At 40.0% G+C, this 18,981-nt stretch overlaps 1 protein-coding gene across 2 annotated transcripts in view; it reads left to right on the top strand.

Annotated features, from left to right (window-relative positions):
* The first annotated feature begins 17,089 nt into the window (after nucleotides 1–17,089).
* The window catches only part of LOC113123534 (FERM, ARHGEF and pleckstrin domain-containing protein 1-like), a 44,368-nt gene continuing 42,476 nt past the window's right edge, over nucleotides 17,090–18,981 (top strand). For both annotated transcript variants that reach the window (XM_026295705.1, XM_026295706.2), the window contains exon 1: nucleotides 17,090–17,307. The gene's annotated coding sequence lies outside the window, so the exon portion shown is untranslated. The remainder of the gene's footprint in view (nucleotides 17,308–18,981) is intronic.

The following is an 18,981-nucleotide window of genomic DNA, read 5'->3' as shown; positions in this document are numbered from 1 at the left end:
ATGGCAGGAACGACACCCCTGCTTCATGAGGAATCTTCATCTCTGCAAAATCTCTTCTGCTCTTATAAGAGCTGACTTTCTGCAAGTTAAGCTGCAGAAAGTTTAACTTTATTTTTAACTGAAAATTGTGTGGTACTTTCCCCTTACCATTTGGACAGGTTTCCATGTCAACTGAAAAGGATGCGGGTGGGGAAAATGATGTAAACGATGTGCGATGTAAATTAGGTGTAATTATCAGGCTGTTTATGCCGCTTAGTAAAGCAATAAGCTCTTGTTTAGCCAACCATGACCTTGGACTTGACAACTGTGGTAACACCAAGATTCCCCAAGTCTTACATCAGACACTTGACTATGTAGAAAACCAAAGTAAATTCCCTCTGACATTTATGTTAATAGCTATGAATGTCAGCTTTGGAGAAGAACCTTTCTTAACAGTATGTCAGATGGCTCGCTTGGTGTAAGGACATCTGTCTTCTCATATAGTTTGGTCAATATGCTCCTTTGAGGTTTGGCAAAGTGAGAATTCCTTATAGTTGCCACCTGGGACTCCTCCGCTTGTACCGTCTTCTTCCCAACTTCAGTCCGCTGGTGAGTTTCTGGACATGCTGCTTGTTTTCCTTGTTATAGCAACCAAGGTGCTGCTGCATGATTCTTTCTGATTCTAACCATAGATGCTTCAGGTGTGTTTTTTACGGGCCTAAAGCCTGGTCTGCATATATTAATACCCTTTCTACCTTTTTATGTCCTTCCTGTTTTTAGTCGGATAAAGGAGGAGAGGTGTCATGATGGGTGCCCCCCCCCCACTCATTATGTGGAACATAAAAGATAAGAAGTGGGTGTTAGAGTACAGGCTCCTATCTGTTGGTTTTTTTTTTAGAACATCACAGGTAATGGTCTGTCAAAAGCTTGTGCTAAATAGAACCTGTTTTTTTTTAGCATTTAGTGATTTTATGAGGTTATAAAGAATTATGGGAGATGCCCAGAGTTGTATTTATTTTTTTGGTTAACAGTCTGCTCTGATGTTACTGTCTGTACCAGTAGATGTGCATTTAGCTTAGAATATGATTGAAAACCTAGGTTCATTTTACAGAAAGGCAGTTAATGCCAGCGAATACTTCACATGCATTTGTAAATTAATGTCTCAGGTCAGAGGATGAAGACCTAAAAATTGAATTTAGTTTTTTAAAAAAGACAGGTTCCTCCTATATTCCAGTTGTTTTCATCTTAGTTTGCCACCGAGCTAATTTTAGAGATTGTTTTGAATCACTGATGCAAAGTGGAAGTGGCCTGTTGGGGGAAACACCAGTTAATAGATCCGGGGAAGTGTGTGCCTGCATCTCCTCTGAGGCGCTTGTCAACATCCACCTTCAGCCACCTGATGCAAGTGAGAGAGTGGGCCTGTGAGGTCTGTTTGTGCAGCCTTGCTTGCGGAGGTGTTTTATCCACCCTGATGAGACAGGGCAGACAGCTGGACCTGATGGTGAGAGGTCTCACTGGGGTTCATTAAGAACTAAAATCCCTGTGTGCAGTCTTCAGCTGCATGGAAACATGGTACAATATCCTTGTCTATCCTTGTCTAGTAACAAAGGTTTAATGAGAATTGATTACCAAATGCTTTACAGGAATCAGTCTAATAGCTGTGCAGCTTTATGTCTTGGACTGGTGTTTTTTAATATTTTAATATTACTGTGTTTTTCATTTCCTCCTTTCTCCCAGTCCTTACAGAACTGATGCAAGAATGACTTTCAAGGAAGGCTAGGTAGCATCGTGAGATGTTGAATTCTCAGAGGGGGACATACTGGAAAATAAAAATAAAATCAGCTTGAAAACAACCCCCGGAGTTTCACAGCGCAGGCGTATGAATTAAATAAGGGGCTGACTCATTGTTACCTGTTCTCAGCTCTGTAAGCCAGGGGCTCAGACGCACAGACATTGCAGCTGTGACACAGCACACCGTGTTTGTTCCAGCTGAGATCCTCTTCATCAGTATGTCAAATGTCAAGATGAAAGGGGGGAGCTGCATGAGTCATGCCACCACGACCAACCCCACCCTCACTGCCCACCCCCTCTGCAGCACAGTCCCTGGGGTATCTGTGTGAGATACAGCAGCAGTCTATGACAAAAAGGCCATGTCTGCCCTGACCACTTTTACTCCAGGAGACATGAGGTCATGGGGCTGTTACTCTAAGGAGTAAAGGAAGACCCTGCCACCCCAGCAGTTTTGAAGATGAAAGAGATTCCTATTCATAGACCAAACAAAGAGAGCTTTATATTGCTCTGAGGTGCTCATTGATCAGTGAAGCGTTAAAGTAACAGTGTGGTCCAGCTGAAATGTGTGGTGGAAATGAGACTTTTATACTACCTGTGAAGTGCAGAGACAGAGAGAGAGACTTGTGGAAAATACTAGGGTGAGACATAAAAAGGGGAATTTCTGCAATGAGAGAAAATATTTTCCTATTTGACTGAGGCGCAGCAATACATATTCAGCAGCTTAAGGTATTTTCAATGCCCTGATGATCACGTGACCATGTGCATTGTTTTCCAAGAGTCAAGAATCGAGGATGCCCTCATAACGGTCCCCAGTCATGGTGAAAATTTTGATTTTCTCCTGGTGCTGTACCTTAGCTGGAAGTCACCACTGCTTAAGAGAGCCAAGCTGTTATCAGCCAAGACCCCCACCCCCCAACAGCCACAATGTTTCATGGATTTTATATTGGAATGTTGTTGTTGATGTGCAGGAGAGAGAAGACGAAACAAACAAGGCGAGCTAGGACTGAAGGCCTAATAACTAGGTGTCATGGCAACCAGATGGCAACACATGAGTTGTCAATTTCACAGTCTAATTTGCAGCTGTAACAGAGGACTGTGTGTGGGGGGCGATCTCTGTAAACACCAAGGAAAAAAACAAATTCCTCTACTGAATCTGTGTGTTCATGTCATAGTCCATGTTGCCATTATCAACAACCGACATTAAAGGGTGAGTCACAGACACAAACATATGTTATCCCTGAGAGATATATAGAGTAGCAATGCAGATCAGCAGCTACTGTTCTATTTTTTAGTATTCTATGGTCTCTATTTCTTCTGTCTGTTGAAGGTGGTGACAGCATGTGTTGTTGAGAATGAGGTCTGTTGGTTATACAGAGTAAGAAATGAACATTTTGTGCCTCCCAGATATGTTAAAATGACCAGTTCGCCTGTTATCTGCAATTATGCTTGAGTCTAACTGTGCTTAATTGTGTTTTTCATGCTCAGGTGAACACTAATGCACAGCGCCATATATTATTACTTAAACAAATTACTAAAGAGGTGAGAGGAGCCAAGCCTGCAGTCACTGGAATTATTGATTCATTATTATAATAAAAGGAGAGTGTATCGACTTCAGTCAGATCATTTTGAGACAGACACCATTGTTTGTCAACAGTGCCCTTACGCTTGTGGACATTGTACTAAAAATCCATAATAATTTTCTTGGTTTCCCCACATGGCCTGTGTAAAATAGAAAATATTTTACAAGCATTTCTTCAGGGAATGACCAAAGCTGAACATCCATAAATTAGGAATATTTCTATGTTGTTGTGTTTCTGTTTCTTACAAATCATGGTGACATCATTGTTCTCATGGACTCCAGGGGCCAAATCTATACCATCTGTCTCTATTATGTAGTCATCTGAATTATGAATTGAAAGACTAATTAGACGGATTTATACAACAGCTGAAGGATTTTGTGTCTTCCTACATGTGGGATCAGACAAAAAAAAAAAGAAAAAACTCCCAGATTGACAACTTATTTTAAGTTAACATAAACACACACACACGCAGTCTTACCCTAACTATTACAACTAAATACAACTAATTGCCTAACCCTAACCTAAACCTAATTCTAACCCTAACCCTAAAACTAAGTCTGAAGTTGTGAGGACTGGTCAAAATGCCCTCACAAGAATGGTATCAGAGTAAAACATACGACCATGGGAAAACGTGCACACAAGATCTTTTCTTTTTTATGGCCATGTGATTACAGTCAGGCAGAGAATCTCCACTGTGTATTTCCCTTGTGGAAATTATTTCTAGCCCAACTTATTCAAACAGAAATGTGCCAGTGATTAAAAAAAAAAAAAAAAAAAAATTATGTACTCTCACTGGCTTTATACAGAACGGAGAGCTGTTTCTCTTCACCTGTTCCCTGTAATCTGTCTTTTTTTAGTAGAGCATGTGCTGAGCGCCCCCACCCCACACTCCCACTGGTTTTCTAGTGGAGGTGTGGGGCTCGGCAGGGGTTCCATGATGCTCCTGTCTAGAAGGAGAAAGTCTGATTCCTGAGCCTTTGATGGTGTCAAAGCAGTTTCCCTCCCTCCGCTTAAACAGCCATAACACTTCTCCACCTAACTTTCACATTTCCAGGAATGTCTCAGTTCACCTCTGTTGCCAAACACTGTCAAGCATCTGTTCTGGAAAGACACCAACATGTAAAATGTCTGAAGGCAGGCATTGTAATTGCACCTGCAGACGATAATGATGAATATAAATGTGACATCCCTGGTTGATTCACTAATTGGCAGAGAAATGTTTTGGACTGAGATCAGTAGAGTTCAATTTAATGCTTTAGTCTGGTGGAATTTGCCGTAGATTAGGATAGAAAGCATTAAAAATTGTACTAGCCCTTAAATATCTCACAGGAAACATGTGACTGAAAAAGTAAATAAAGTTAACATATCATGCTTGTGTTTTGGACTATCAAGTGTTTTCAAGTGTCAGTCACATTTAATGTGATGCAGACTATGGGCTCATTAGACCTGTAGCAGGACATGAGGAATGTAGCAGTCAATTCCTGCATTATTGATATATGAATTAACATTTTTATTATATATTTATATAGATACTGTACAGCCTGTCATACACCCATCACAGACACACACATACACTATATATACACTTATATTCAAAGAGACAGTAGTATTCCCTGTCTGACAGCAATTGTAAACAAATATGAGAAACAGGCACATTTGCAAAATGGAGTTCAGACAAAACAGGCGGTATGTTTTTAAGTGAGCCAAACCTAGCAGCAAAGCCAATTAGAGTGTGGTAAAGCATAACACACACACAGCTGTGTGTGGCGTGTGACTGTGTGTAGCTGTGGGGCCAGACTCACTCCAGACTGACTGGAACAGTTGGGGGTGGAGAAATGTAAAAGTCTAACTCTGGCTCTAATGACCTGGTATTGAAGGTTAGTGGGAAACTGTGACAGGACAGGAGATGCAGCAGCTGCTGCAGAGATTAAAAGTCAAACTGAATCTCATTTCCATCATCCATCCCTTATAAAGGTGAATACACCCTAAGGGGAAATTTTAAAAAATGTGTTCCAGGTGGCTGTCAGGCATGCACGAAACATAGACTGCTGGACTGTTTATCAATCTCAAACTCAATCTCAAAGTCAAGAAAAAGACAATTTGTATAATATGAAGTAGAAGAATTTTTGACAGCTACCGAGCAAGAGAGTGAGATATGGTTAAAGGTCCAGAAAAAACCGAAGTGGACCTTGACTTTTTATTGTTGTGACAACCAGCAGTGATGCAGAGATACAGATTCACTGTTAGGATTAGTGTTTATATTTCTGATAGAAAGCTGTTGCTGATACAAGTCTTTTGGCAAATGGCAATGCCTGTATGTTACAGCACAGTACACACTCCATTATCACTTGAGTCTAACACTGCATCAAAATTCTGTGATTTAAAGTGTCGGTGAAAATTAAAATTTGTGATTGTCAGTTATAAGCTTGAACTTAAGACTGAACTAGTGATATTTTCACGTGTGTTCCTTGTTTTTGGATCCTTGGGGCCAGCAGCTCATTTTTGTGCCCTGAGCCAGGGGGTGGCCCCATTTAGACACTTAACCTCAAGTACAACATATAGAAGAAAACAAGAAGGCTAATTTATGTTTATTAAGGTTTTTGTTTTTAAGGTGAAACTTTTCTGAATTCGTGAGATAAATGGATGGTGAGTTGAACTGAAAACAAGTATTTGAAGAACATATAATGTGCTTTAATGACAGTATTCAAATAATGTAATTCTTGTTTGTGTACAAGTGTTTCCTTCCCCTAAGTTATGATTGTGTTGTTGTATTATATAACTGGATAAGAATTCACTTAGACCATGGCACAAAATCTTGATTGCTTACATAACTAATCCAAATCAGCATTGTCTCTTGCCTCTTTTCTTTTTCTCCTCGCAGCTCTCGCTCGTCTACACGCTTTCCTGAAATGTTCATTTTTACCTTGGTTCCAAGTCAGTGTCTCCAAGGAGCCTGTGAAGCTGCCAAGACACCAAGTGTGATTTCTACATCTTCAGTCCCACACCAGCAAGGCGTAGGAGACTTCTCTTCCTGCCAGTAAGAAGGTGGGCGAGCCGCAGACGTGAAATAAAGACAAGAAAATAAAATCCTTAATCCCTGTCCCTGCATGTGGCTACACACATGGAGATGTGGGCAATGTGGATGCACCAGTCCCAGCTGAAGCCAAAGGCCAACATCCATAGAAAAGGACAGAAGAATCAGAGAATCTAAACCAAATGACTCCAGAGTCTACATCTTTATTATTATATAATATAGAAAATAGACTTTTAATTGATTGATTGATTAATCCAGGGTTGGGGCTAAAGGGCTGGCCAGGTCTGTTTGTTCCCCCGTTGGTAACACTATCAAGCACAACCCTGAATCTTATACTGTAATTGGCTTATTAGTGTTATAGTACTGTAGAGGCCTGCAGGCCAAAGACCCGTGGACCACAACCTGTGCATGATGTGACTACAAAGTAACACAAAACCACCACAAAGAGCTGTATAACCAGCACAGAGACGCAAATGACCACAGAGACATGAAAAACAGCCACAACAACTGCAGAGATCCAAAACAGCCAGAAAGAGGTGCAAAGCAATCAGGAAAACAAAGGACTAAAGGTGACCACAACCAAAATGACCACAACGAGGTAAGAATGACAATGATTTTTGTTGTTGTGGGATTTTATTACACCGAATAAACTGTAAACAGATCATAATGTACAGTGAATTAGGGCCAAGAAGCAGGTATTTAAAATGTATCTAAACACATTTTCACACATTTTACTCTAAGATAGTGCCCCCCATTTAGAGATTTCCTAGTTACATGCTCCTGGATTTATCCATTGTTGAGATCTCTGTAAAGTGTGGAATTCAAACAGTACTAGTCCTCAAACTAAGACATGCCATCATTTTTCCCATGATACGTAATTCAGTGGTGGAACAATCCACGAGTTGATTAACATAACAGAGATCTTGTTGGCTTTTACAGAGATGGAACAAATTCTCTGCTTGGACTCGAGTGCTTTCCTTTTGGGCAGCAACATCAGTAAAATGATGCCAAGTTAATGTCACTGACTTCCTTTCCTGGTGACTGCAGCTCAACCTGATTTTCAACCAGGGTTGAATTTTACAGTCTTGGTGTTATTCTGTGCATCAGGAAAAAGGTGAGTAGGGCTTTAATAGTAGAAACTTATTCCAGGTGTTATTGTGTTTTTCACAAAGTGTCCCTTACTCATGCTCTGTGACAAACCAAAGCACCATCCAGTGGACCCTGGATAAATTGCATGGTCTTGGATGGTATTACAGGCCAACAACAAGCATTACAGAGAGCATCAGGCATTATTTCATCCATTGCAATTTCTTAAAGTGAAAAAAAAACCCTGGGCACAGACCCCCGACTATGCCCCCTGGGCGACATGTCATCATCAGGGTCCGTATGTTGGACGACACAGATGAGCTTTTTGACATCTTGGTGAGCTGTTAATTGTTGTCTTTCCCAAGCCAGTTTCTGAATCATTACTGCAAAATAAGTCCAGAAGCGTTTTTGCCTTTTCATCATAGCAGCACAATGTGGTAACGTAAGATTTCTATTGGCCTGGCACCTCATCCATCAGGATTGTGACAACTTGAAACTCTGGTGTCCTCATTAGTAAATTGTATTGGAAGCCAGACAGTACGCAAGTGTACGTTTTAAGGAGGATCGGGGGAGTCCTGAAAAATCCTTTTGAAGTGCTAGGTGCAAACTGCTGAGACATTAAAATTAGGGATATAAAAATGGCCACACAAGGTAACAGAGTCAATCTGGCCTGGGCTGTGAGATTCAGGGGTTTGTTGTCATTTTTGTTCAAAGAACACAATAACCTCTCTTCACCTAACTTTGCTTATACTCGTGTTTAAGTTTTGATAAGAGGGTTTTTTTAAGTGTGGTGGGCATGAAGACTCAGGCACAATTCGGCCACAACCGAAGTTCTTCTCCTACAAGAGTCACGATAAATGAAGCAAAGATTCAGGATGGGATGTTTGTGTCTGTGTTTGTGTATGTGTGGGTGTGTCACTGTGATGAAGCCTCTTCTCTGGAAACATTTCTAATGCCTTTGATTTCCTTCTGAAGAAAGCCTCCCTCACTGGCCTCAGCCCAAACAAATTATTTTCTTGTACTTGTGTCTCTTGTTTGTCCTGTTTCGGTCAGGAGGCAGTCACCTTAGACCAGAAGATGCCAGGTATGAATCTGATTTCACTGCTGAGACACGAGGCTGTGTCAGAAATATGTAATTTTCTGGTATGTTTTCATCACATACTATATACTAAGGCCTAATTTACATTACAGGTGTAAAGAGTACACATTGTTTTTACTCAAGTAAAAGTACTGGTAAGGTTGTACTCAAGTGCTAATGGACACCTCCAGTACACATGTATGGCAATAGTCTTCCTGGTGTTAGACAAGCCTCATCTCTGCCAATGTTTAAGTCCAAGCTAAAAACTCTTCTTTTTACCTCTGCATATGACAACTACAAGTGTTTTATCTGCACTCATTCTTTAATTTTATTTTAAGTCCATTTTTTGTACAATTTGCTATTTCTTATTTTTATTTATGCCTATGTACTTTTAACTTATCTATTATTTCTGTAAATCACTTTGTGGAAATTGTGTATGAATTGTACTAAATGAATAAACTTGCCTTGCTACTTGGTGACCAAGATGTGAGCGAAGACGTCAGCTTTGCCAGACCACTACTGCTTGTTTGCGGGTTTTACCTTCAGTCTTATCTTCAGTAAGTAAAAAACATGCTTTATCAGGTTGTGATCAGGTGAGTGAAAAATATCCCATTTCTTTGCCTTGAGAAACTCTTGTGTTGCCCTTTCTGTATGGTTTACGTCATTATACCACTGCCCAGATTTGGCTAAATCTGAGTAGAGTATAACCCTATACATTTTTGAATTCCTCTGGTTAACCCTTCTGATGCACCCAAGCACATTTTTGTGTTGAATTGACATTAACGTTCCCACTGACTTTTTTGAATGTGCATCAATGGATTAATTTTATTCACAGTCAGGCCAGGCCATCAATAAACACCAGTGACCCGCTGCTGCTGTTTAGGGACCCAGACACTTTCTCTCCTCTTTATCCAGAGCCAGCGACTAAACTCTTCTGCAGCACTGGAAAGGGATTTGACGGCCAGCTGCATGGCTTGGCCTTGGATCCCCAAGTCCTGGTTGTCAACCTATCCACAAATATGTCTACAGCCAACCTTGACTGGGTAGACCCTGACTTTCCACTCACATTGTTCTGCATCATCTGCGACCTCGTCTGTCAGTACTTAAGGATCTTTCGTTTCGAAAGCAGTGCAACGGGAGGAGGACCAGAGCACGATATCAGGTCTGAGGTTTGTTACTGTGATCTCACTAGGGAAGCATAGTCATGGTTTAAATCTACCAGTAATTTCCAGTCTGGTGCTCCTTCTAGCTGGACAGGGTGTGGTTTGGGTTTGTGGCATCTGTTTGGTGTTGCACTTGCACTGATGAATGTTATTGCAGGTGTAGGCCTAGGTGGCGGGGGAGGTAGGGCATTTATGGCTGTCCTCTTGGCCTCTGTGCTGACTGCTAGGCCCTTCAACACCTGCTTCCCCTGTGAGACTGCCTTTGTGCACCTCAGTGCCTGCTCTTGTCGGCGTATCTCTTCCACTACCAAGCCTCAGCACTGTGAAGGGATTGCTATGTGCCAAAATGGCCTGCTCCAGTTCCTAGACCTCTCCCCACCTGTACCCGACCAACGATGTCTTGATGTCTGAGAGCCGACTTTGCCTGCTGGTTGCAACAGCTGATGACCACTTCCTTCCAGTTGTCAAGGTAGGAATTGTTTATCTCTCTGCCACTGTTGGTATAGGCTCTTCATTGACGTAGAAATGGTGCTCTCCCAACTTCCCCTTCACAACTGAGACACTCCTGGATTTGCTAGGCTTTATCTTCATCCAGGCCCACTTGATGGTATCTTGCAGCTTACTCAGAAGTCACCTGGTGCAAGCCTTGGTGCCATGATGTATTATATGACTGTGTTGGGTTAGGGTTGGATAGTGGTCATGTCATGGGTTCCTGAAGATTTATGTTGCCATGACCTGATAACTCCCTGTTTGGGGCTACATGGTAGACTCTAACTAGGGAATCCAAGTAAAGATACTGTTACCATGGGGAAACTGTATTTAATTAAAAGTAAACTTACTGGTGTAGACACCTGCTCAAATAAAAGTAAAAAGTAACTTATTTCAGATTTACTTGTACTGAGTGAAAGTTCCTTGTTTTTGTTTGTTTTTTTATCTGTCATTTAGACTTTGTGTATGTGTGTGTGGGTGTGTTACTGTGAAACCACTTCTCTGGAAATATTGTCAACATGCCTGAAGAAAGGTATGGCTTTGATGCCACCTGAATTCCACAGGTGATTTCCAGTAGATGTGGAAAGGGGTGGGTCACTGTAAGGGACCAATAAAAGCCCAGAGGCGGCAACTTTCTGCATCAGAAAACAATTGAATTGGAGAGAGGAGAGCTGGAAACCTGATGTAAAGTGAGTGTTGATGCAACTTTATCTTTACTGTCAGACTTTATTAAAGTCAACCTGATAGAAAGTGACAGTAATGCTAACACTGGGTTTCTGCTCACAGCTGGATCACAATATAAAGGTGTGAGGGAGGTCACTGGTGTTTTGGGGTCATTAATAGGTGAGTACTTTTACTTTGTAAAATAACACAGCTATCTGTTGTCAGATTACTCAGACACACTGACAAACTCAGATTAAATTTGACCAAAGGCAGCTGTAGTTAGTCTGATACTCCAGAAATATTTGGAATCATTGTTATTCTAGCTTTGCTATTCCAGTAAAAACACCAAGATCAACAGGAACAAAAGCACAACTAACTACTGACACCATTCTCTGTTCTCATCAGAGACTCAGAATGGAAAACATTTTTCTTATTCTAGAGGAACTGGGAGATGGTGAATTTGATCTTTTCAAGTGGTTTCTAGAGAAGGAAGGCATCAAAAGGTACAAGCTGGAAGGAGCAAAAAGGCACAACATTGCAGATCTGTTGGTGCAGGAATATGGAAATCCTAAAGCTGGTGAGGTTGTCAAGAACGTGTTATCAAAGATTCACAGGAATGACTTATTGCAGAGGCTGCCAGACATCAGCTCAAGACCAGAAGGTCAGTAAAAGGAAAAGGAAAGAACAAAACCATACCAGTCTCAGAAACCAAGCTTTATTACTGAATTCAGGTTTTACCAGTTAGACTTTAATCCTGTCCTACAGTCACAGAGTGGGTGGGTTAAGTTAAATTCCTGTCTGCTGCATAACATGTATTTGACACTATTCATATTAAAATCAAATACTGTTCGTTGATCTGGAGGAGCTGTACAACCACTCAGAGGATCCAAGGTTTCCAGCAGATGTCTGAGGAGGTTCTGGATGACCCTTACAAAAAATAAGTTTATTCAAATGTGGTATTAGTATACTTCTTTTAAAATTAAAATAGGATATCTGATATCATACTTTCAGTATACTTTGTATGGATTTACAAAATATACCCAAGTATATTTTGCTTATACTGACAAATATACAGGAGTTTCTAAATTTTTTTGGACTATACTTGTACTTCATGTTTTGACCAAAATATAATTAGTAAAACTAAGTATAATTAAGTATTCTTGCCTTATACACAGGGCTGGGAATCAAGACCTAATTCCACTTTAGAACTGGTTCCAAACTGTCCATTCTATTGGAATTATACACTTCATTGTTTTATTTATTCTTTTAATCAGTGCTATGTTTTTGTGACAGTTGCACATGGATCATGACCTCATAACTGCAAGTCTACTAATACATAAATAACTGGCTACAAAACTGGGCTTGTGATATGATTCAGGACTGCTCTTTTAGTCCTGTTCATATCACTTGATAAATAGATAGATAGATAGATAGATAGATAGATAGATAGATAGATAGATAGATAGATAGATAGATAGATAGATAGATAGATAGATAGATAGATAGATAGATAGATAGATAGATAGACAGACATTATTATTATTATTATTATTATTATTGTTATACGTAGTACATAGAACAAATCTGACAATTTCATCAATTGCCTTTGTATTATATTTTTTCAATTGTAACAAGACTTTATGGACACCCTGTATATTACCATGTTAGGGGCTGGACTAGTAAGGTTTCCCAGCATACCCCAAAGATAAAAACTGTTTGAACACTGTTCTACTTTGTGTTCACATTGTTTGGTTATGTCCTGTTTGGTTGTGTGTGTTTGTCTCAATTGTACACTGTTATTACATCATTTTGTGTTGTATTTAATTCATCTTTAGTTATTTACCTGCACCCTATGTGAAACTGCTGTTTTAATTAATATCCTGCCCATTGATGTGTAGTAACGTTCTTTTTCTAATTGCACTGAGCTTATCCATGGGCTTGTTGAAATAAAAGTGAGCTGTTAAAAGTATGAAGTTGTCATAGTTTCTGTCAAGGCCGGTAGTTGCTGCCGTATAGTTTATAGTGAAATACATATTAGAGGTCAAAAGTGTGCTCAAAGGAAGGATTTGAGTGTAATGTGAGTAGCAATGAACAGTGTATATTGAAGTTTGTTTGCAGTATAGTTCAAAGTATACTTTAATAAATAAAAATTGGGCTAGAAGTGCATAACTAGTATCTATAAGTTCAACACACAGTAGAGCTGCAGTACAAAATTAAACTACTACTCTTACACCTTACAAAATTAGACTTTTGTGAACTGAAAGTTGGCCAATTTAGTTTCAAGGAGTTTTGAAATAGTACACTTAAATGTGCACTACTAGTATATTGATATTACTATAAAGATTAGTTGGGAAATAAGATTATTTGGGAAATATTCGTGAACTTAAGATTACCTAATAAAATAAAATTTACACTTACACTCTTTTTTTTTTAAAGGGAATCCGGGCACAAAGAAGGCAAACAAATCAAATCAGAGACAACAGGATCATAGCGCTGCTGACAGAATTGCTTTGTAAGTTCAAATGTGATCATCAACATAATGCTCCTCTTATTTCTTGTGATGATGACATCAGTTGGATTTTGTCCCATATGTTCCTGAGCTGTCACTACAAAAGCCGCAGGTGTTTCTGTTGTTTTTCATCTGTCAAGTGAATGAACACAGGTTGAGTTTTTTCATTTGACACATTATTTGTTCTCTTTCATAGTAGTCAGTTTAATTAGCTTCCACTCCAAGATGAAAGCAGAGTAAAGATGAAGTGTGTGCATGAGAAGGATGAGAATTATTATTTTGTGTTAAACACACTAAGAGAAGATCATCTCAACCACTGACAGGAAGAGCAGAACAAGATATGTCACTGTTTGCTCAAATGCTTGAAGTAAATGTATTGTCTGTCATAATAACAGGTTTTCCAATATATTTGTCTTGACAGACTTACTTTATTGGGATGTCTTGACACTGACTTTGATGTCATGATGCCATATCTGAACAGCAACCCCTGTCCTCCAAGATACCTAAACCAGATGAACACACTTTGTGATGGACCGGGGACTCAGAGGTCAGTTCAGCTACTGTTACTATTGTAGATCTTATATCTTTAATCCACAACTAAACCTCTTGTTGTCTGTGTTCTCATTGTTCTTCTATTTTCAGCAACCTAAGAATTATTGTTTCAGTTTAACCTCAGTTCATTGAGCTTTCTTCAATAGTGTGTGTTCATTGGTCTTTCTCACAGTCAGTAGAGTCTTTGTTTTTACCCAGACTGCATAAAATGTCCATTGGTTTGGACCAAAAGTCGATACATTTGACTCCAGTGTCCAAAGGGTTAGAATGATCAAATCTGAAACCTCTCAAATCTGTTACTGAATCTCAAGTTGAGCTCTCATCATTTGTCAGTGAGTCCAGATGGAAATAATTCCAAGTCAAAGAGTCCTCCAATTTTTAGTGGCAGCTACTAAATGATCCAATATTAACATGAATGAAGCAGTATGATTAATCTCGACAACCTAATTTATATTAATTGTTGGGACACAATGAAATAACAGCTGGAACATTCTGACTTTTACACCTGATTCACAAACTACTTGATCCAGATAATAGAGTTCCTGATTCACAACTTGGAGCTTCATGCGATCCAGATATTGACATCAGAAAAAGTACAGCTGGATTATTTGATCAAGACTGAGGTTTTACTGCAGCTGTTTCACAGTGAACATTAATGATGTAGGGCTGAGATCATCTCTTGCTGCTGCTCTTGCACATTTTACCCAGAGAAAGAATGGAGAAGCTAGTTGATTAGGACATTGATTATCAATTATTTTATCACCATCTTTTATTCTTTATACAGGTTCAATGACTGCAGACACAGGACCCTGGGAAGAAACTGCATGCAGAATTGTGCGGTTCAAAACTATAGACACTGGTCAGTAGAGTGCTGGAGTCAATCCATGCTGCTTACAGTAGCTCATTCTGATTCTGATTCTGATTCTGATTCTGATTGTACTAAACATTGTCAGTAACAAAGTAAAGATACAGGGATTCCTGTGAAGCTCAAACCTTCTCAAGTGAAACTGTAAGAGGAGAACAGGGACAGGCTTTAGGACTGGACAGAGAGAGAGGGACAACAGTCAGCTAGAAGCCTGTTGTGATCATCTGTTTGAAGTGATGTGAAGATGACTGTTGCTGATGAAGTGAGTCTATGTAAACTCTGGTTTCTGAACTCTGCTTTCTCTGCTTCTTTTTACAGCTGGTGGTGATGGTCTTTATAAAGCTGGACCTGAAATTGAGTCTGGATCTCGGAATTTGGCTTCTTTCTACTTTTTGTTGCTCACCTGTATCTCCACAACTGTTCTTGCTACAAATCCTGATCACATTGTTATTACCAAGATGTGAAGATGATGATTTTACTTTGACACTTTGAGGGTGTGATTAAAACTAGGAGCAAACTAGAAACTAAAACTACATTAAAGTCTAGGTTATTGATAAAATTGGACTGGGGTTAAGACTAGAGGGGATCAGACCTCAGGGTCAATCTCTATGATGAGTTTCTTGTTCTTGTAGCTTGAAAGACAGTTTGCTATGGTTGAATTTATTTAAAGACTTAGATGCATCCAAAGGGGGCATAAATACTGTGGTATTACGTCTTCTATACAGACTAACAACTTCATACTTAAGATGCTCTGCTGTTATTTTATCCCAGTTGGAGGCTCTGTTCAATTTAAGTTTCTCAATTGCACAGCTGACACTTCATTTTGACCTAACTACCATACCATCATTAGAAAACACATCATCTACATTATATTCATCATTTTTAATACAATTAAAAATATCCCTACATTTCAGAGATATTTTGAGACCCTGTGACCACAGGAATACTGGCAAGCATAGTCACCTTATTATGATTAATTACCTTAATCTCTTTCCAGAAATCATTAACATTTCTGTCCTGTAATTTTTTGATCATGGACCTCATGGCCTCTCATTACATTTAATAAACCTTACAGCCTACAATATTTTAATCTGGCATTTGCATATGTTATATGTTCATATTCTGGCTCTTGCCTATCTTTACCTGTTGATACCCAATATCCAGTTTTTAAAAACTTCATTCCTCTCTACATGATGTTTAAACACATATTAATTCCAATCTGGCCTAGAGAACTGTTGTCTCACCCTTTTTTGACAGAATGGTTTACTGCAATTGCAATATTGCAACAACACATCATCACTAGGGTAAAACTAACCTGTCTCACGACGGTCTAAACCCAGCTCACGTTCTGCTTCACAATGATAGGAAGGGCCGACATCGAAGGATCAAAAAGCAACAACAGTTTCATAATACATACCTACATTTCCTATGTGGTTTTGGTTCTTAAAATTAACATTATCACACAGAATAGTATCAATGGATATATTAATATTACTTATTGTACTTATACAATGATCAGGCCATGTGATCCACTAGTATATGTGGTGCTACCTACAGTTAACAGCACTTTACTAAAAAGAATCTTTCTATTGTCTTGACAGAATTGAATTAAGTGTTTACCAAATAAAGAATTATCTACAACATCAGCATTCATATCACCCACAACAAATATGCATGTAAATACACATTCATTAATACAAAAAAAATAAATTAATTAATTAAAAGCAAGCCTGCCAATATACCGGTTATTTGTCCTCATTATGGTGACATTCATGAGAAGTATAAACATTTAAAATATAAAAGATTTATTGTGTTGTACTACTTTAATTGCAACAGTCCACTTCTAGTCTTATCACACTGATCAGCTGTACATACCTCTTATGCCATAGAATGGCCACCCCCCAGATCTTCTGCCTGGCACTATTCCCATACTTAAATCCGTAGTCCCCTTCTCTCAGTTAAGTCTCAACTTTCATTTATGTTTTATGTTGTGTCTTCACCTCTAGTTTGGGAAATCACTGAGCTGCATTGAGCTATAATGGTAACATGTTGCTTACCCATGAATCCATGGGTATTTTTATGTATTAATAAGTAGCATTTTTTGAAGTAAAGGATGTGAGTGCTGCTGTATGAGTTTACAAGTACACATTTCCCTCAACCCACTGGATTATATGTCAGTGCTGCTGTTCCAGCTGCCGTCGCTAGATGGTGCTGTTGCTCCGTTTGTCGGTGCAGCTGAGAAGGTGGAGGTGCTGCACCTCCTTCATTGTCTGAGTGCAAAGCACCGGGAGTGGATCCGCCGCTCAGTTCAATGTAATCCCGGCTCTCCCCGGCTCACTCACTCAGTCGTCCGCCATGGCGACCGCAAAAAGCCTCGTCTCCGCTTCTAACAGTATCTAAACGCCGACTTGGACTTCGTCCCCCTCCCTCTTTTACGGCTGGACGTGGATGTAATATCTTCTTCAGCTGGGACATACATTCGTGTGGATAAACCCGCATTTCGAGAGAGAGAGAAGGGGTAAGAATCAAGTCCTCTAATGTGTGTGTGTGCGTGCGTGTGCGTGTGCGCTCTTAAGGGAAGTGATTCAACTTGTTGGAAGAGATTAGGGTTAAGTCGTGGGAGTATCGTTCGATGATCCCGTGGGTAAATAACTATCTCTCTGTAACAATCTTCATATGCAGCCAGCTGAGTGTCCTGTCTGTCCTCTGCTGTGCGTTGCGTGCAGACAGACGCCTCAGCTGCACGGATGTGCGCAGACGCCGCAGTCGCTGATGTTTTATGGCACTTAAAAGCTTCGTGCCTCTTTTGCAACATTTAAATGATGAACATGTGTGTCTTATATCCGCCACTTAGTTTTCCAGAGGCCGTCCAGGTGAGTCCAGTCCGGTGCTTCATAATGTCCTGAAGGTTCCAGCACACTGGATCTTGTAGTGTTAACCCCACATTATATGAATGGTGTAACTTAGTGTCAGATGAGTCTGCACTGAGGGGGAGACCTGGGTTTCACCCATTTTCTCCACTGTCTCCTCAAGTCTTCATTCAGGTTTTTTTTTTTTTTAATGGCAGCCAGGCTCTGGTTGCAACATGCACAGAGCCTGTTGGATGTCATTGCTTTCACTTAATAAGCACATGTCACCTTACCAGTGGTACAGAGGGAACTTATAATTCAGGCAATGCCAGCCACACCCAGCTCTCCGTAGGTGTTGGAGAACAGAGGAAATTGAGCTCTTTTTTTTTTATTTTTTTTTTTTTAGGGAGCTTCTTGCAGGTACACAGCTGGCTGTATCAGCCCTAGCCTCTGGCCATTCAGCTGTCACTAAAGGATTCCAGCTGTGAAGCCATGGAGTGAGCTGAGGGGCCCCTTTGTGCCTCCTGAACGCTTAGGAGCCTCTGTTACAGTCCCGGAGCCAACGGCCGGGGTTCAGTGTTACACTCTTGTGGGGAATTTCAAGCAAACAAGTTCAAAGGCAGAGTGGTTTACCCTTTGAAACACTCGCAGGTCTGCTAATGTCCCTATGGCATTGCATAGTGGGCGACTACGCTTCTGGTATCAACATGCCAGCTGTACAACTGGTGCTCAATGTGTTTGTTGAGGAAAACACAGATCCCATGACTGGTTGATTCCTGATCCCTGGTGCAGGGGGAGAACACATGTGGGCTGAAATAATCACTGTCTTTTCTTTCACTGGTGCTTTGTTTCAACAGTGTCAGCTTACACAGCATGTATGTGCAGGTCATATAAGATGTGAATATATAGACTTGACAATAATCAAGCCAAGGGCCACTGAGTGATGATGGTGTGAAGATCAAGTGTCTTAAATGACTGGAGCTTGAATTGAAAAATGTTTTCAGCATTAGATCTGTTTTCCATCAACCCAGTGGAGTGTTAGTGTCTGCACTGTAGCTGGAAAACTTTTAACATTTTTACATCCACTGCTCTGTGATGACAGTATATAGTGAAAATGTTGAGAACATGCTCCTCTTCACCCAGTGGCCTTGCGGTTGGTGTTTAATAGTATCATGTTATATCTGAAACTGCTTGGTGAATTCCTCTTTCAGGTCTAGCTTTAAACATTTGGAATTAACTGAAGTTATGAATGAGTTCTTAAAACTAAAACTCAAAGATTGACATTGACAGCAGATAAGGACTCTGTTAGCCTTGGAGCTTAACAATAATATATACATACAACA

This window comes from Mastacembelus armatus, chromosome 21 (assembly GCF_900324485.2).
Source record: "Mastacembelus armatus chromosome 21, fMasArm1.2, whole genome shotgun sequence".
Lineage (NCBI taxonomy): Eukaryota > Metazoa > Chordata > Actinopteri > Synbranchiformes > Mastacembelidae > Mastacembelus > Mastacembelus armatus.
Note: the sequence above shows the minus strand (reverse complement) of the source record. Positions and strands in the feature narration are given on the sequence as shown.